The following is an 18,889-nucleotide window of genomic DNA, read 5'->3' as shown; positions in this document are numbered from 1 at the left end:
ATCACAAAGAAGTTTCTTCAAAAGCTTCTTTCTCGTTTTTAGCTGAGGATATTTCCTATGGTCGTATACTCTTCAAAGCAATCCAAAATATCTGTTCTCAGATTCCACAAAAACATTGCTAGCAAACAGCTCTACGAAATACAGGTGTAATCAGTGAGTTGAATTCACACATCACAAAGCAGTTTCTCAGAAAGCTTCTTTCTAGTTTTTATCTGAGGATATTTCCTTTGTCACTGTAAGCTTCATTGCGCTAAGAAGTATCCGATGGCAGATTTCAAGAAAACTCTGTTAGCAAACTGATCAATGAAGAAGAAAGTGTATCTCTCTGAGTTGCATTCACACATCACAATGTAGTTTCTCAGAACACTTCTTTCAGATTTTATCTGTGGATATTTCCTTTTTCACCAGAGGCCTCAGTGTGCTCCATATACCACTTTACAGATTCCACGAAACAATGTTAGCACACTGCTACAAGAAGGGAAAGGTGAATCTCTTTGTGACGAATTCGTACCTCAGAAAGCAAGTTCTCAAAAAGCTTCTTTGTAGTTATTGTCTGAGGATACTTCCTTTTTCACCATAGGCGTCAATGCGCTCCCAAATATCACTTTGCAGATTCCAGGATAACAGTGTGAGCAAACTGCTTAAAGAAGAATAAGTTGTACCTCCTGAGAAGAATTCACATATCACAAAGAAGTTTCTCAGAAAGCGTCTTTCACTTTTTTATCTGAGGATATTTCCTACGTCCTTATATTCTTCAAAACGATCTGAAAAATCAGTTCTCAGATTCCACAAAAAAAGGGCTAGCAAATGGCTCCATGAAATACAGGTGTAACTCAGTGAATTGAAACCACACATCACAAAGCAGTTTCTCAGAAAGCTTCTTTCTAGTTTTTATCTGAGGATATTTCCTTTGTCACCCTAAGCTTCATTGCACTCAGAAGCATCCAGTTACAGATTTCAAGAAAACTGTGTTAGCAAACTGATCAATGAAGAGGAAAGTGTATCTCCGTCAGTTGCATTCACACATCACAATTCAGTTTCCCAGAATGCATCTTTCCAGTTTTTATCTATGGATATTTACTTTTTCACCAGAGGCTTCATTGAGCTCCCAAATATCGCTTTACAGATTCCATGAAAAGAGTGTTGGCAAACTGCTAAGAGAAGGGAAAGGGGAATCTCTGTGTGATGAATTCACACATCAGAAAGCAAGTTCTCAGAAAGCTTCTTTCTAGTTCTTATCTGAGGATACTTCCTTTGTCACCCTAAGCTTCATTGCACTCAGAAGCATCCAGTTACAGATTTCAAGAAAACTGTGTTAGCAAACTGATCAATGAAGAGGAAAGTGTATCTCCGTCAGTTGCATTCACACATCACAATTCAGTTTCCCAGAATGCATCTTTCCAGTTTTTATCTATGGATATTTACTTTTTCACCAGAGGCTTCATTGAGCTCCCAAATATCACTTTACAGATTCCACGAAAAGAGTGTTGGCAAACTGCTAAGAGAAGGGAAAGGGGAATCTCTGTGTGATGAATTCACACATCAGAAAGCAAGTTCTCAGAAAGCTTCTTTCTAGTTCTTATCTGAGGATACTTCCTTTTTCACCATATGCCTCAGTGCGCTCCCAAATATCACTTTGCAGATTCCACGAAAACAGTGTTAGCAAACTGATTCATGAAGAACAAGTTGGAACTCTGTAAGATGAATTCACATATCACAAAGAAATTTCTCAGAAAGCTTCTTTCACGTTTTTATCTGGGGATATTTCCTTTGTCCTTATATTCTTCAAAACGATCTGAACTACCAGTTTTCAGACACCACCAATACAAGGCTAGCAAACGGCTCCACAAAATACAGGTGTAAGTCAGTGAGATGAATTCACACATCACAAAGCCTTTTCTCAGAAAGCTTCTTTCTATTTTTTATCTGAGGATATTTCCTTTGTCACCGTAGGCTTCATTGCGCTAAGATGTATCCAATGGCAGATTTCAAGAACACTTTGTTAGCAAACTGATCAATGAAGAGGAAAGTGTATCTCTGTGAGTTGCATTCACACATCACAATGCAGTTTCTCAGAACGTTTCTTTCCAGTTTTTATCTGTGGATATTTCCTTTTTCACCATAGGCCTCAATGCACTCCCAAATATCACTTTACAGATTCCATGAGAACAGTGTTAGCAAAAGGATTCATGAAGAGTAAGGTGTAACTGTGTGAGATGAATTCACACATCACAAAGAAGTTTCTTCAAAAGCTTCTTTCTCGTTTTTAGCTGAGGATATTGCCTATGGTCGTATACTCTTCAAAGCTATCCGAAATACCAGTTCTCGGATTCAACAAAAACATTGCTAGCAAACGGCTCTATGAAATACAGGTGTAATTCAGTGAGTTGAATTCACACATCACAAAGCAGTTTCTCAGAGAGCTTCTTTCTAGTTTTTATCTGAGGATATTTCCTTTGTCGCCGTAGGCTTCATTGCGCTAAGAAGTATCCGATGGCAGATTTCAAGAAAACTCTGTTAGCAAACTGATCAATGAAGAGAAAAGTGTATCTATGTGAGTTACATTCACACATCACAATGTAGATTCTCAGAATGCTTCTTTCCAGTTTTTATCTGTGGATATTTCCTTTTTCACCAGAGGCCTCAATGCGCTCCCATATATCACTTGACAGATTCCATGAAAACAGTGTTAGCACACTGCTACAAGAAGGGAAAGGTGAATCTCTGTGTGACGAATTCACACATCAGAAAGAAAGTTCTCAGAAAGCTTCTTTGTAGTTATTTTCTGAGGATACTTCCTTTTTCACCATAGGCCTCAAAGCGCTCCCAAATATCACTTTGTAGATTCCAAGAGAACAGTGTGAGCAAACTACTTAATGAAGAATAAGTTGTAACTCTGTAAGATGAATTCATATATCACAAAGAAGTTTCTCAGAAAGCGTCTTTCACTTTTTTATCTGAGGATATTTCCTTGGTCCTTATATTCTTCAAAGCGATCTGAAAAATCAGTTCTCAGAATCCACAAAAAAAGGGCTAGCAAACGGCTCCATGAAATACAGGTGTAACTCAGTGAATTGAAACCACACATCACAAAGCAGTTTCTCAGAAAGCTTCTTTCGAGTTTTTATCTGAGGATATTTCCTTTGTCACCCTAAGCTTCATTGCACTCAGAAGCGTGTGATTACAGATTTCAAGAAAACTGTGTTTGCAAACAGATCAATGAAGAGGAAAGTGTATCTCTGTTAGTTGCATTCACACATCACAATTCAGTTTCCCAGAATGCATCTTTCCAGTTTTTATTTGTTGATACTTCCTTTTTCACCAGAGGCCTCAATGAGCTCCCAAATATCACTTTACAGATTCCACGAAAAGAGTATTGATAAACTGCTAAGAGAAGGGAAGAGAATCTCTGTGTGATGAATTCACACATCAGAAAGCAAGTTCTCAGAAAGCTTCTTTCTAGTTCTTATCTGAGGATACTTCCCTTTTCACCATATGCCTCAGTGTGCTCCCAAATATCACTGTACAGATTCCACGAAAACAGGGTTAGAAAACTGCTTCATGAAGACTAAGTTGGAACACTGTGAGATGAATTCACATATCACAAAAAAGTTTCTCAGAAGTTTCTTTCACGTTTTTATCTGAGGATATTTCCTTAGTCCTTATACTCTTCAAAGCGATCCGAACTATCAGTTCTCAGATACCACAAAAACAAGGCTAGCAAACTGCTCCACGAAATACAGGTGTAAGTCAGTGAGTTGAATTCACACATCACAAAGAAGTTTCTTAGAAAGCTTCTTTCTACTTTTAATCTGAGGATATTTCCTATGGCCGTATACTCTTCAAAGCGATCTGAAATATCAGTTCTCAGATTCCACAAAAACATTGCTAGCAAATGGCTCTACGAAATAGAGGTGCAATTCAGTGAGTTGAATTCAAACATCACAAAGCAATTTCTCAGAGAGCTTCTTTCTAGTTTTTATCTGAGGATCTTTCCTTTGTCACTGTAAGCTTCATTGCACTAAGAAGTATTCGATTGCAGATTTCAAGAAAACTGTGTTAGCAAACTGATCAATGAAGAGGAAAGTGTATCTCTGTGAGTTGCATTCACACATCACAATGTAGTTTCTCAGAATGCTTCTTTCCAGTTTTTATCCATAGATATTTCCTTTTTCACCAGAGGCCTCAATGCGCTGCCATATATCACTTGACAGAATCCACGTAAACAGTGTTAGGTCACTGCTACAGAAGGGAAAGGTGAATATCTGTGAGATGAATTCACACATCAGAAAGCAAGTTCTCAGAAAGCTTCTTTGTAGTTATTATCTGAAGATATTTCTTTTGTCACCATAAGCTTCATTGAGCTAAGAAGGATCCGATGTCAGATTTCAAGAAAACTGTGTTAGCAAACTGATCAATGAAGAGGAAAGTGTATCTCTGTGAGTTGAATTCACGCATCACAATGCAGTTTCTCAGAACTCATCTTTCCAGTTTTTATTAGTGGATATTTACTTTTTCACCATAGGCCTGAATGCGCTCCCAAATATCACTTTACAGATTCCACGAGAACAGTGTTAGCAAAAGGGTTCATGAAGAGAAAGGTGTAACTGTGTGAGATGAATTTACACATCACAAAGAAGTTTCTTTCCAGTTTTTATCGGTGGATATTTCTTTTTACCGTTGGGCTCAATGCACTCCCATATATCACTTTACAGATTCCATGAAAACAGTGTCAGCACACTGTTAGAAGAAGGGAAAGGTGAAGCTTTGTGTGATGAATTCACACATCAGAAAGAAAGTTCTCAGAAAGCTTCTTTCTAGTTATAATCTGAGGATACTTCCTTTTTCACCATAGCCCTCAATTCGCTCCCAATTATCACTTTGCAGATTCCATGAGAACAGTGTTAGCAAACTGCTTCAGAAGACTAAGTTGAAACTCTGTGAGATGAATTCACATATCACAAAAAAGTTTCTCAGAAAGCTTTTTTCACGTTTTTATCTGAGGATATTTCCTTTGTCCTTATACTCTACAAACCGATCCGAACTATCAGTTCTCAGATACCACAAATACAAGGCTAGCAAACGGCTCCACGAAATACAGGTGTAAGTCAGTGAGTTGAATTCACACATCACAAAGCAGTTTCTCAGCAAGTTTTTCCTACTTTTTATCTGAGGTTATTTCCTTTGTCACCCTAAGCTTCATTGCGCTAAGAAGGATCCAATGGAGATTTCAAGAAAACTGTCTTAGCAAACTGATCAAAGAAGTGGAAAGTGTATCTCTGTGAGTTGCATTTCACTTCACAATGCAGATTCTGAGAACTTTTCTCTCCAGTTTTTATCTATGTATATTTCCTCTTTCACCACAGGCCTCAAAACGCACATATTTACACATTTCTTTTCAATGATCACTTTTTTACCTCTGTTTCCTTGAAATCTGCAATGGGATATCTCTTAGCGAAATGAAGCTTGCGTTGACAAAGGAAATGTCCTGAGATAAAAATGAGAAAGAATCTTTCTGAGAAATTTCTTTCTTTTCTGTGAATTCATCACACAGAGTTCCACCTTGCTTTTCATGAAGCTCTTTGCTAACACTGTTCTCGTGGAATCTGCAAAGTGATATTTGGGAGTGCATAGAGGGCTATGGTGGAAAAGAAAATATCCTCAGATAAAAACGAGAAAGAAGCTTACTGAGAAACTTCTTTGTGATCTGTGAATTCATCTCACAGAGTTCCACCTTTCTGTTCATGAAGTAGTTTGTTAACACAGTTCTGGTGGAAACTGCAAAGTGATATTGGGAGCGCACTCAGGCTATGGTGAAAAAGGAAATATTCTCAGATAAAAACTGGAAAGAAGCGTTCTGAGAAAGTGCTTTGTGACTTATGAATGCAACTCACAGAGTTACACTTTTCTTTTTATTGATCATTTTGCTAACTCTGTTTTCTTGAAATCTGCAATGGGATTTTTCTTAGCACAGTGAAACTTTGTGTGACAAAGGAAATACCCTCATAAAAAGTAGAAGGAAGTTCTCTGAGAAACTGCTTTGTGATGTGTGAATTCAACTCACTGAGTTACACCTGTATTTCCTGGAGTCGTTTGCTAGCCCTGTTTTTCTGGAATCTGAGAACTGATATTTTGGATGTCTTTGAAGACTATGCGGCCAAAGGAAATACCCTCAGATACAAGCGAGAAGGAAGTTTTCTGGGAAATTTCTTTCTGTTCTGTGAATTCATCTCACAGAGTTTCACCTTTCTGTTCATGAAGCTGCTTGCTAATACTGTTGTTACAGAATCTGCAGAGATATTTGGGAGATCTTTGAGGGCTATGGTGGAAAAGGAAATATAACAAGATAAAAAGGAGAAAGAAGCTTTCTGAGAAACCTCTCTGTGATCTGTGAATTCATCTCACAGAGTTCCACCATTCTGTTTATGAAGCCGTTTGCTAACACTGTTCTCATGCAATCTGCAAAGTGATATCTGGGAGCGCATTTAAGGCTATGGTGGAAAAGAATACATCCTCAGATAAAAAAGATAAAGAAGCTTTCTGAGAAACTTCTTTGTGATCTGTAAATTCATCTCACAGAGTTCCACCTTTCTGTTCATGCAGCCGTTTGCTAACACGGATCTCGTGGAAACTGCAAAGTGATATTTGGGAAAGCATTGAGGGCTATGTTGAAAAAGGAAATATCGTCAGATAAAAACTGGAAAGAAGCGTTCTGAGAAACTGCTTCATGACATGTGAATGCAACTCACAGAGTTACATTTTTCTTTTCATTGATCAGTTTGCTAAGTCTGTTTTCTTGAAATCTGCTATGGGATATTTCTTAGTGCAATGAAGCTTATGGTGACAAAGGAAATATCCTCGGATAAAAAGTACAAAGAAGCTTTCTGAGAAACTGCTTTGTGATGTGTGAATTCGTCTCACAGAGACACACTTTCTTTTCATGGAGCAGTCTTTTACCACTGTCTTTGGGGAATCTGAGAACGGTTACTTTGGATCTTTTTGAAGCCTTCACTCATAAAGGAAAAACCTCATTTAAAAACATGAAGGAAGCTTTCTGAGAAACTTCTTTCGATCTGTGAATTCACTTCACAGAGTTACAACTTGGTCTTCATGAAGCAGTTTGCTAACACTGATTTCTTGGAATCTGCAAAGTGATATTTGAAAGCGTTTTGAGGCCTATGGTGAAAGAGGAAATCTCTACATATAAAAATTGGAGAGACGTGTTCTGAGCAACTGCATTGTGATGTGTGAATGCAACTCACAGAACTACACTTTTCTCTTCATTGATCAGTTTGCTAACTCTGTTTTTTTGAAATCTGCAATGGTATATTTCTTAGCGCAAAGAAGCTTATGGTGACAAAGGAAATATCCTCAGATAAAAAGTAGAAAGAAGCTTTCTGAGAAACTACTTTGTGAGGTGTGAACTCAACTCACTGAGTTACAGCTGTATTTCATGGAGCCGTTTGCTAGACCTGTTGTTGTGGAATCTGAGAACTGATATTTCGGATCTCTTTGAAGACTATACAGCCAAAGGAAATATCCTCAGATAAAAACGAGAAGGAAGTTTTCTGAGAAATTTCTTTTTGTTCTGTGAATTCTTCTCTCAGAGTTCCACCTTTTTGTTTATGAAGCTGCTTGCTAATACTGTTATCATGGAATCTGCAAAGTGATATTTGGGAGCACATTGAGGGCTATTGTGGAAAAGGAAATATTATCAGATAAAAACGAGAAAGAAGCTTTCTGAGAAAATTCTTTGTGATCCGTGAATTCATCTCACAGAGTTCCACCTTTCTGTTCATGAAGCCGTTTGCTAAAACTATTCTCCTAGAAACTGCAAAGTGATATTTGGGAGCGGGGCTATGGTGAAAAAGAAAATATCCTCAGATAAAAACCGGAAAGAAGCATTCTGAGATACTGCTTTGTGACGTGTGAATGCAATGCACATAGTTACATTTTTCTTTTCCTTGATCACTTTGCTACCTCTGATTTCTTGAAATCTGCAATGGCATATCTCTTAGCGAAATGAAGCTTGTGTTGACAAAGGAAATATCCTCAGATAAAAACGAGAAAGAAGTTTTCTGAGAAATTTCTTTTTGTTCTGTAAATTCTTCTCACAGAGATCCACCTTTCTGTATACGAAGCTGCTTCCTAATACTGTTCTCACGGAATCTGCAAAGAGATATTTGGGAACGCATTGAAGGCTATGGTGGAAAAGGAGATATAATCATATAAAAACGAGAAAGAAGCTTTCTGAGAAATTTCTTTCTGTTCTGTGAATTCTTCTCACAGAGTTCCACCTTTCTGTTCATGAAGCTCTTGGCTAACACTGTTCTCGTGGAATCTGCAAAGTGATATTTGGGAGTGCATAGAGGGATATGGTGGAAAAGAAAATATCCTCAGATAAAACCGAGAAAGAAGCTTACTGAGAAACTTCTTTGTGATCTGTAAATTCATCTCACAGAGTTCCAACTTTCTGTTCATGAAGTAGTTTGCTAACACTGTTCTCGTGGAAATTGCAAAGTGATATTTGGGAGCGCATTGAGGGCTACGGAGAAAAAGGAAATATGCTCAGATAAAAACTGGAAAGAAACGTTCTGAGAAAGTGCTTTGTGACTTATGAATGCAACTCACAGAGTTACACTTTTCTTTTTATTGATCATTTTGCTAACTCTGTTTTCTTGAAATCTGCAATGGGATTTTTCTTAGCACAATGAAGCTTAGTGTGACAAAGGAAATACCCTCAGATAAAAAGTAGAAAGAAGCTTTTGAGAATCTGCTTTGTGATGTGTGAATTCAACTCACTGAGTTACACTTGTATTTCTTGGAGCCGTTTGCTTGCCCTCTTTGTCTGGAATCTGAAAACTGATATTTCGGATGGCTTGGAACACTACACGGCCAAAGGAAATATCCTCAGATAAAAACGAAAAGGAAGTTTTCTGAGAATTTTCTTTCTGTTCTGTGAATTCATCTCACAGAGTTTCACCTTTCTGTTCATGAAGCTGCTTGCTAATACTGTTCTCGTGGAAACTGCAAAGAGATATTTGGGGACACATTGAGGGCTACGGTGGAAAAGGAAATATAACAAGATAAAAAGGAGAAAGAAGCTTTCTGAGAAACTTCTCTGTGATCTGTGAATTCATCTCACAGAGTTCCACCATTCTGTTCATGAAGCCGTTTGCTAACACTGTTCTCGTGGAATCTGCAAAGTGCTATTTGGGAGCACATTTAAGGCTATGGTGGAAAAGAATACATCCTCAGATAAAAATGAGAAAGAAACTTTCTGAGAAACTTCTTTGTGATCTGTGAATTCATCTCACAGAGTTCCACCTTTCTATTCATGCAGCCATTTGCTAACACTGTTCTCGTGGAAACTGCAAAGTGATATTTGGGATCGCATTGAGGGCTATGTTGAAAAAGGAAATATCGTCAGATAAAAACTGGAAAGAAGCGTTCTTAGAAACTGCTTCGTGACATATGAATTCAACTCACAGAGTTACATTTTTCTTTTCTTTCATCAGTTTGCTAACTCTGTTTTCTTGAAATCTGCAATGCGATATTTCTTAGTCCAATGAAGCTTACGGTGACAAAGGAAATATCCTCAGATAAAAAGTACAAAGAAGCTTTCTGAGAAACTGCTTTGTGGTGTGTGAATTCGTCTCACAGAGATACACTTTCTTTTCATGGAGCAGTCTTTTACCACTGTCTTTGGGGAATCTGAGAAGGGTTACTTTGGATCGCTTTGAAGTCTTCACTCATAAAGGAAATATCCTCGTTTAAAAACACGAAAGAAGCTTTCTGAGAAACTTCTTCCGATCTGTGAATTCATCTCACACAGTTACAACTTAGTCTTCATGAAGCAGTTTGCTAACACTGATTTCTTGGAATCTGCAAAGTGATATTTGAAAGTGTTTTGAGGCCTTTGGTGAAAGAGGAAATATCCACATATAAAAATTGGAGAGAAGCGTTCTGAGAAACTGCATTGTGACGTGTGAATGCAACTCACAGAGCTATACTTTTGTTTTCATTGATCAGTTTGCTAACTCTGTTTTCTTGAAATCTGTAATGGCATATTTCTTAGCACAATGAAGCTTACGGTGACAAAGAAAATATCCTCAGATAAAAAGTAGAAAGAAGCTTTCTGAGAAACTGCTTTGTGATGTGTGAATTCAACTCATTGAGTTACACCTGTATTTCGTGGAGTCGTTTGCTAGACCTGTTGTTGTGGAATCTGAGAACTGATATTTTGTGATCGCTTTGAAGACTATACAGCCAAAGGAAATATTCTCAGATGAAAACGAGAAGGAAGTTTTCTGGAAAATTTCTTTCTGTTCTGTGAATTCATCTCACAGAGTTCCACCTTTCTGTTCATGAAACTGTTTACTAATACTGTTCTCGTGGAATCTGCAAAGCGATATTTGGGAGTGCATTGAGGGCTATGGTGGGAAAGGAAATATAATCAGATAAAAACGAGAAAGAAGCTTTCTGAGAAACTTCTTTGTGATCTGTGAATTCATCTCACAGAGTTCCACCTTTCTGTTCTTAATGCCATTTGCTAACGCTGTTCTCGTGGAAACTGCAAAGTGATAATTGGGAGGGCATTGAGGGCTATGATGAAAAAAAAAATCCTCAGATAAAAACGGGAAAGAAGCATTCTGAAAAACTGCCTTGTGACGTGAGAATGCAACGCACATAGTTACACTTTTCATTGATCAGTTTGCTAATACTATTTTCTTGAAATCTGCAATGGCATATCTCTTAGCGAAATGAAGCTTACGTTGACAAAGGAAACATCCTCAAATAAAAACGAGAAAGAACTTCTCTGAGAAATTCTTTTTGTATGACGATATTTCCTATTTTCACCATAGCCCTCCGTGCGCTCCTGAATATCGCTTTGCAGATTCCCCAAAAGGAGTGTTAACAAACTGGTTCATGAAGACTAAGTTGTAACTCTGTGAGATGAATCCATATATCAAAAAGAATTTTCCCAGAGAGCTTCTTTCATGTTTTTAATTGAGGATATTTCCTCTACCAGGATAGGCCTAAATGCGATCCAAATTATCCCTTCTCAGACTCCCCAAAGACAGTGGTAATAGACAGCTCCATGAAACTAAATTGTAACTCTGTGAGATGAATTCGCACATCACAAAGCAGTTTCTCAGAAAGCTTCTTTCTACTTTTTACCTGAGGATATTTCCTTTGTCACCATTAACTGCATTGCACTAAGAAATATCCCTTTGCAGATTTCAAGGAAACAGTGTTAGCATACTAAACAGTGAAAAGTGTAACTCCATGAGTTGCGTTCACATGTCACAATGCAGTTTCTAAGAATGCTTCTTTCCAGTTTTTATCTGACGATATTTTCCTTTTCACCATAGCCCTCAATGCACTCCCAAATATCACTTTGCAGATTCCCCGAAAGTTATGTTAGGAAACTGCTTCATGAAGACTAAGTTGTAATTCTGTGAGATGAATCCACATATCACAAAGAAGTTTCCCAGAAAGCTTCTTTCACGTTTTTAATTGAGTATATTTTCTTTATCAGGATGGGCCTCAATGCGATCAGAAGTATCACTTATGAGATTCCCCAAAGACAGCGGTGATAGACTGCTCCATGAAAACAAAGTGAAATTCTGTGAGATGAATTCACACATCACAAAGCAGTTACTCAGAAAGCTTCTTTCTGCTTTTTATCTGAGGATATTTCTTTTGTCACAGTAAGCTTCATTGCACTAAGAAATGTCCCATTGCAGATTTTAAGGAGACAGTGTTAGGAACCTGATCAATGAGAAGGAAAGTTGAACTCTGTGAGTTGCATTCACATTTCACAGTACAGTTTCTCAGAACGTTTTTTTCCAGTTACTACCTGACGATATTTCCTTTTTCAACATAGCCCTAAATGCGCTCCCAAATATTGCTTTGCAGATTCCCCGAAAACACTGTTAGCAAACTGCTTCATGAAGACTAAGTTGTAACTCTGTGAGATTAATTCACATATCACAAAGAAATTTCTCAGAATACTTCTTAACGTTTTTAATTGAGGATATTTCCTTTATCAGGATAGGCCTCAGTGCCATCCAAAGTATCCCTTCCCAGATTCCCCATAGAGTGTGGTGATATACTACTCCATGAAACGAAAGTGTAACTCGGTGAGATGAATTCACACATCTCAAAGCTGTTTCTCATAAAGTTTCTTTCTAGTTTTTATCTGAGGATATTTCCTTTGTCACCAAAAACTTCATTGCACTAAGAAATATCCCTTTGCAGATTTCAAGGAAACATTGTTAGCAAACTAAAGAATGAAAAGAAAAGTGTAACTCTGTGAGTGGCATTCACATGTCACAATGCAGTTTCTCAGAAAGCTTCTTTCCAGTTTTTGTCTGTTGATATTTCCTGTTTCACCATAGCCCTCAATGCGCTCCAAAATATCACTTTGCAGATTCCCCAAAAGAAGTGTTAGCAAACTGCTTCATGAAGACTAAGTTGTAACTCTGTGAGATGAATTCTCATATCACAAAGAAGTTGCTTAGAAAGCTTGTTTCACCTTTTTAATTGAATATATTTCCTATATCAGGATAAACCTCAAAGCGAGCCAAAGTATCCCTTCTCAGATTCCCCAAAGAGAGCGGTGATAGACGGCTCCATGAAACGAAAGTATAACTCAGTGAGATGAATTCACACATCACAAAGCAGTTTCTCAGAAAGCTTCTTTCTACTTTTTATCTGAGGAAATTTCCTTTGTCACCATAAGCTTCATTTCACTAAGAAATATCCCATTGCAGATTTCAAGAAAACAGTGTTAGCAAACTGACCAATAAAAAGAAAAGTGTGACTCTGTGAGTTGCATTCACATGTCACAATGCAGTTTCTCAGAACGCTTCTTTCCAGTTTTTATCTGACGATATTTCCTTTTTCAGCATAGCCCTCAATGCGCTCCCAAATATCTCTTTTCCGATTACCCGAAGGTAGTGTTAGCAAAATCCTTCATGAAGACTAAGTTGTAACTCTGTGAGATGATTTCGCATATCACAAAGAAGTTTCTCAGAATGCTTCTTTCACGTTTTTAATTGAGGATATTTCCTTTCTCAGGAAAGGCCTCAGTGCGATCCAAAGTATCCCTTCTCAGATTCTCCAAAAACAGTGGTAATAGACTGCTCCATGAAACGAAGCTGTAACTCTCTGAGATGAATTGACACATCACAAAGCAGTTTCTCAGAAACCTTCTTTCTACTTTTTCTCTGAGAATATTTCCTTTGTTACCGTAAGCTTCATTACACTAATAACCCATTGCACATTTCATGAAAAATGTTTTAGAAAACTGATCAATTGAACGAAAAGTGTAACTCTGTGAGTTGCATTCACATGTTACAATGCAGTTTCTCAGAACGCTGCTTTCCAGTTTTTATGTGACGATATTTCCTTTTCACCATAGCCCTCAATGCGATCCCAAATGTCGCTTTGCAGATTCCCCGAAAGTATTCTTAGCAAACTGCTTCATGAAGACTATGTTCTAACTCTGTGAGATGAATCCACATATCACAAAGAAGTTTCTCAGAAAACTTCTTTCTATTTTTAATCTGAGGATATATCCTTTGTCACCGTAAGCTTTATTGTGCTAAGAAGAATCCCATTGCAGATTTCAAGAAAACTGTGTTACAAGCTGATCAAATGAAGAGAAAACTGTGACTCTGTGAATGGCATTCACACGTCACAATGCAGTTTCTCAGATGGCTTCTTTCCAGTTTGTATCTGTGGATATACCCTTTTTCACCATAAGCCTCATTGCAATCCCAAATATCACTTCGCAGATTCCACGAAAACAGTGTTAGCAAAATGCTACAGGGCGGGAAATTGTGTTACAAGCTGATCAAATGAAGAGAAAAGTGTAACTCTGTGAGTTGCATTCACACATCACAATGCACTTTCTGAGAAGGCTTCTTTCCAGGTTGTAGCTGTGGGTATACCCTTTTCACCAAAAGTCTCAAAGCAATCCCAAATATCACTTTGCAGATTCCACGAAAACAGAGTTAGCAAACTGCTACAAGGAAGGAGAGTTGAATCTCTATGTGATGAATTCACACATCTCAAAGCAATTTCTCAGAAAGCTTATCTCTAGTTATTATCTGAGGATATTTCCTTTTTCACCATAGGCCTTAATGAGCTCCCAAATATCGCTTTGCAGATTACCCGAAAGTAATGTTGGCAAACTGCTTCATGAAGACACAGTTTTAATTCTGTGAGATGAATTCACATATCATAAAGAAGTTTCTCAGAAAGCTTCTTTCACGTTTTTATCTGAGAATATTTCCTTTATCAGGATAGGCCTCAATGCCATCAAAAGTATTCCTTCTCAGATTCCCCAAAGACAGTGGTAATAGACTGCTCCATGAAACAAAAGTGTAACTCTGTGAGATGAATTCACACATCACAAAGCAGTTTCTCATAAAGCTTCTTTCCAGTTTTTATCTGATAGTATTTCCTTTTTCACCATAGCCCTCAATGTGCTCCCAAATATTGCTTTGCAGATTCCCTGAAAGTAGTATTAGCAAACTGCTTCATGAAAACTAACTTGTAACTCTGTGAGATGAATTCACATATCACAAAGAAGTTTCTCTGAAAGCTTCTTTCTGGTTTTCACCTGAGGATATTTCCTTTGTCACCATAAGCTTCATTGCTCTAAGAATTATCCCATTACAGATTTCAAGAAAACAGTGTTAGCAAACTGATCAATGAAAAGAAAAGTGCAACTCTCTGAATTGCATTCACACGTCACAATGAAGTTTCTCACAACGCTTCTTTCCAGTTTTTATATGAGGATATTTCTTTTTAACTCTAGCCCTCAATGCCCTCCCGAATTTGACCTTACTGGTTCCATGAGAACTGTGTTAGCAAACAGCTTCATAAAGACAAAAGTGTAACTCTATGAGATGAATTCACACACCACAATGCAATTTCATAGAACGCTTATTTCTCGTTTTTATCTGAGGATATTTCCTTTGGCCATATAGTCTTCAAAGCGATCCGAAATATCAGTTCTCAGATTCCACAAGTACTGCGCTAGCAAACGGATCCACGAAATACAGGTGTAGCCCAGTGAGTTGAGTTCACACATCACAAACCAGTTTCTTTGAAAACTTCTATTTTTTTGAACTGCGTATATTGTGGTCTCAAAGTGCCCCCATGTGTCTCATGGCAGATTCTGCCAAAACACTGTTAGCAAGCATCTCAACATAAACAATGATGTAACTCAGTGAGCTGAATTAACTCACAACAAAGCAGTGTCTGAAAAGGCTTCTCTGCAGTTTTTGTCTGAGGATATTTCCTTATTCACCACGGGATTTAACGAAATCCATGACGTCACTTCTGGGATTCCACAAAATCAGTGCTAGCAAATTCCTCCATGAAAGAGTGGTGTAACATCTGTGAAATGAATTCACACATCACAAAGCAGTTTCTCAGAAAGCATCATTCCGGATTTTCTCTGAGGAAATTTCCTTTGTCCTTATACTCTTCGCACCCATCCAAAATATCAGTTCTCAGAATCCACAAAAACGCCGCTAGCAAACGGCTACAGGAAATATTGGTGTAACTCTGTGAGATGAGGTCACATATCAAAAAGAAGTTTCTCAGAAAGCTTCTTTCACGTTTTTATCTGAGGATATATCCTTTGTCACCGTAAGCTTCGTTGCGGTAAGAAGCATCCCATTGCAGATTTCAAGAAAACTGTGTTAAAAACTGATCAAATGAAGAGAAAAGTGTAACTCTCTGAGTTGCATTCACACATCAAAATGCAGTTTCTCAGAAGGCTTCTTTCCAGTTTGGGGCTGTGGATAAACCCTTTCTCACCATAAGTCTCAAGGCAATCCCAAATTTTATCACTTTGCAGATTCCATGAAACCAGAGTTAGCAAACTGCTACAAAGAAGGAAAGTTGAATCTCTGTGTGATGAATTCACACATCAGAAAGCAATTTCTCAGAAAGCTTCTCTCTAGTTATTATCTGAGGATATTCCCTTTATCACTATAGGCCTCAATGAGCTCCCAAATATCACTTTGCAGATTCCCCGAAAGTAGTGTTAGCAAAATGCTTCATGAAGTCTAAGTTGTAGCTCTGTGAGAAGAATTCACATAACACAAAGAAGTTTCTCAGAAAGCTTCTCTCACGTTTTCAGTTGAGGATATTTCTTTTATCAGGATAGGCCTCAATGTGATCCAAAGTATCCCTTCTCAGATTCCCCAAAGACAGTGGTTATAGACTGCTCCATGAAACGAAAGTGTAACACTGTGAGATGAATTCACACGTCACAAAGCAGTTTCTCAGAAGTCTTCTTTCTAGTTTTTATCTGAGGATATTTCCTTTGTCACCGTAAGTTTCATTGCACTAAGAAATATCCCATTACAGATTTCAAGAAAACTGTGTTAGCAAACTGATCAATGGAAAGTAAAGTTTAAGCCTGTGAGTTGCATTCACATGTGACAAAGCAGTTTCTCAGAACCCTTCTTTCCAGTTTTTATCTGACGATATTTCCTTTTTCACCATAGCCCTCAATGTGCTCCCAAATATCACTTTGCAGATTCCCCGAAAGTAGTGTTAGCCAACTGCCTCATGAAGACTAAGTTTAACTTTGTGAGATGAATCCGCTTATCACAAAGAAGTTTCTCAGAAAGCCTCTTTCACGTTTTGAATTGAGGATATTTCCTTTCTCAGGAAAAGCAACCATGCGATTCTAGGTATCCCTTCTCAGATTCCCCAAAGACAGTGGGAATAGACTGCTCCGTGAAACGAAAGTGTAACTCTGTGAGATGAATTCACACATCACAATGGAGTTTCTCAGAAGTCTTCTTTCTAGTTTTTATCTGAGGATATTTCCTTTGTCACCGTAAGTTTCATTGCACTAAGAAATATCCCATTACAGATTTCAAGAAAACTGTGTTAGCAAACTGATCAATGGAAAGTAAAGTTTAAGCCTGTGAGTTGCATTCACATGTGACAAGGCAGTTTCTCAGAACCCTTCTTTCCAGTTTTTATCTGACGATATTTCCTTTTTCACCATAGCCCTCAATGTGCTCCCAAATATCACTTTGCAGATTCCCCGAAAGTAGTGTTAGCCAACTGCCTCATGAAGACTAAGTTTAACTTTGTGAGATGAATCCACTTATCACAAAGAAGTTTCTCAGAAAACTTCTTTCACGTTTTTAATTGAGGATATTTCTTTTATCAGGATAGGTCTCAATGCGATTCAAAGTATTCCTTCTCAGATTCCCCAAAGACAGTGGTAATAGATATCTCCATTAAACGAAAGTGTACGTCTGTGAGATGAACTCACCATTCACAAAGCAGATTCTCAGAAAGCTTCTTTCCAGTTTTTATCTGACGATATTCCTTTTTTACCATAGCCTTCACTGTGCTCCCAAATATCGCTTTGCAGATTCCCCGAAAGTAGTGTTATCAAACTGCTTCACGAAGACTAAGTTGTAACTCTGTGAGATGAATCCATATATCAAAAAGTAGTTTCTCAGAAAGCTTCTTTCACGTTTTTAATGGAGGATATTTCCTTTATCAGGATAGGCCTCAATGCGATCCATATTATCCCTTCTCAGATTCACCAAAGACAGCGGAGATAGACTGCTCCATGAAACGAAAATGTAACTCTGTGAGGTGAATTCACCCATCACAAAGCAGTTTCTCAGAAAGCTTCTTTACTTTTTATCTGACGATATTTCTTTTGTCACCATAAGCCTCAGTGCACTAAGAAATGTCCAATTGGAGATTTCACGAAAAAAGTGTTAGCAAAATGTTCAATGAAAAGAAGAGTGTAATCCTGTTTATTGCATTCACATGTCACAATGCAGTTTCTCAGAACCCTTCTTTCCAGTTTTTATTTGACAATATTTCCTTTTTCACCATAGCCGCCAATGCGTTCCCACATATCGCTTTGCAGATTCCCCGAAAGTAGTGTTAGCAAACTGCTTCATGAAGACTAAGTTGTAACTCTATGAGATGAATTCGCATATCCCAAAGAACTTTCTCAGAAAGCTTCCTTCACGTGTTTAATTCAGGATATTTCCTTTATCAGGATAGCCCTCCATGTGATCCAAAGTATCCCCTCTCAGATTCCACAATGACAGTGATAATAGACTGGTCCATGAAACAAAAGTGTTACTCTGTGAGATGAATTCACACATCACAAAATAGTTTCTCAGAAAGCTTCCTTCTAGTTTTTATCTGAGGATATTTCCTTTGCCACTGTAAGCTTCATTGCACTAAGAAATATATCATTGCAGATTTCAAGGAAAGAGTGTGAGCAAACTAAACAATGAAAACGAAAGCGTAACTCTGTGAGTTGCATTCACATGTCATAATACAGTTTCTCAGAATGCTTCTTTCCAGTTTTTATCTGACGATATTTCCTTTTTCACCATAGCCCTCAATGCTCTCCCAAATATCACTTTGCAGATTCCCCGATAGTAGTGTGAGCAAAACGCTTCATGAAGCCTAAGATGTAACTATGTGAGATGAAGTCACATATCACAAAGAAGTTTCTCAAAAAGCTTCTTTCACGCATTTAATTGAGGATATTTCCTTTCTCAGGAAAGGCAACCATGCGATTCAACGTATCCCTTCTCAGATTCCCCAAAGACAGTGGGAATAGACTGCTACATGGAACGAAAGTGTGCCTCTGTGAGATGAACTCAAAAATCACAAAGCAGATTCTCAGAAAGCTTCTTTGTGGTTTTTATCTGAGGATTTTTCCTTTGTTACTGTTAGCATCATTGCACTAAAAAATATCCCATGGCAGATTTCAAAAAAACAGTGTTGGCAAACTGATCAATGAATACAAAAGTGTAACACTCTGAGTGCTTTCACATGACACAATGCAGTTTTTCAGAAC

This window comes from Macaca mulatta, chromosome 5 (assembly GCF_049350105.2).
Source record: "Macaca mulatta isolate MMU2019108-1 chromosome 5, T2T-MMU8v2.0, whole genome shotgun sequence".
In the NCBI taxonomy this organism is placed as follows: Eukaryota; Metazoa; Chordata; class Mammalia; order Primates; family Cercopithecidae; genus Macaca; species Macaca mulatta.
The sequence above is the reverse complement of the archived record's forward strand: the minus strand, read 5'-3'. Positions refer to the sequence as shown.